General features: G+C 43.0%; 1 non-coding gene across 1 annotated transcript; it reads left to right on the top strand.

Moving 5' to 3' along the window:
• Window positions 1-528: 528 nt before the first annotated feature.
• TRNAG-CCC (transfer RNA glycine (anticodon CCC)) lies at window positions 529-601 on the top strand. The gene has a single exon. It is a non-coding gene; the product is annotated as a tRNA-Gly (tRNA).
• The last annotated feature ends 927 nt before the right edge of the window (window positions 602-1,528 follow it).

The raw sequence follows: 1,528 nt of genomic DNA, 5'->3' as shown, positions 1-1,528 counted from the left end.
CGACCCCACGGAGCCCACCAGGCTCCTCTGTCCATGGGATTCTCCAGGCAAGAATACTGGAGTGGGTTGCCACGCCCTCCTCCAGGGAATTTTCCTGATCCAGGGGTTGAACCTGTGCCTCTTACGTCTTCTGCATCGACAGGCAATTTCTTTACTGCTAGTGCCACCTGTGAAGCCCTATGAGGCTTATGACAAGCTATTAATTCAATGATTTTTTTTCCTAATCTGTAAAACGGAGGTTACAAATATTGTGTTCCTAAGACTTTATGAAGAGTACCTAACAAAACACCACAGCAAACATGTTACAGGATGATAATGTTTAAGAGACTTCCTTGAATGTCTGCAGCAAGCCATTCATGTACCTCTTGCATGTGGCCACTTTGGTGCTACTCTGGCAGAGTAAGGTAGCCAAAACAGAGATGACAGCACTCTTGAAGTCTACAATACTAAATCAAAAGGTATCACTTATATGTGGAATCTGAAAAAGCATACAAATGAACTTACTTAAAAAGCAGAAATAGGGAGATTTCCCTGATGGTTCAGCGGCTAAGACTTTGTATTCCCAATGCAAGGGACCCAGGTTCGATCCCTGGTCTAGGAACTAGATCCCACAGGCACAACTAAGCATTCGCATGCAGCAACTAAGATCTCCCATGCTGCAATGAAGATCGAAGATCCCATGTGCCACAGCTAACACCCAGCACATCCAAATAAATTTAAAAAATATTGAAAAAATAGACCCACAGACATAGAAAACAAATTTACAGTTACCAAAGGGAAAGGGGGTGGGAAGGGGTAAATTAGAAGGATGGAATTAACATATACATGTGACTATATATGAAATATATAAAATAGTCAACAATCAATTCAATTCAGTTCAGTTGCTCAGTCATTTCCGACTTTTAGCAACCCCATGGGCTGCAGCACGCAAGGCTTCCCTATCCATCACCAACTTCCGGAGCCTACTCAAACCCATGTCCATCTTGTCAGGGACGCCATACAACCATCTCATCCTCTGTCAACTCCTTCTCCTCCTGCCTTCAATCTTACCCAGCATCAGGGTCTTTTCAAAGGAGTCAGTGCTTCCAATGAATATTCAAGACTGATTTCCTTTAGGATGATCTCGTTGGACCTCCTTGCAGTCCAAGGGACTCTCAAGAGTCTTCTCCAACACCACAGTTCAAATACATCAATTCCTCAGAGCTCAGCTTTCTTTATAGTCCAACTCTTACATCCATACAGAACTATTGGAAAAACCATAGCTTTGACTAGACGGACCTTTGTTGGCAAAGTAATGTCTCTGTTTTTCAATATGCTGCCTAGGTTGGTCATAGCTTTTCTCCCAAGGAGAAAGTGTCTTTTAATTTCATGGCTGCAGTCACCAACTGCAGTGATTTTGGAGCCCAAAAGAATAGTCTGTCACTGTTTCCATTGTTTCCCCATCTATTTGCCATGAAGTGATCGGACTGGATGCCATGATCTTAGTTTTCTGAATGCTGAGTTTTAAGCCACCGTTTTCACTCTCCTC

Source organism: Muntiacus reevesi, chromosome 12 (genome assembly GCF_963930625.1).
Source record: "Muntiacus reevesi chromosome 12, mMunRee1.1, whole genome shotgun sequence".
Lineage (NCBI taxonomy): Eukaryota > Metazoa > Chordata > Mammalia > Artiodactyla > Cervidae > Muntiacus > Muntiacus reevesi.
Note: the sequence above shows the minus strand (reverse complement) of the source record. Positions and strands in the feature narration are given on the sequence as shown.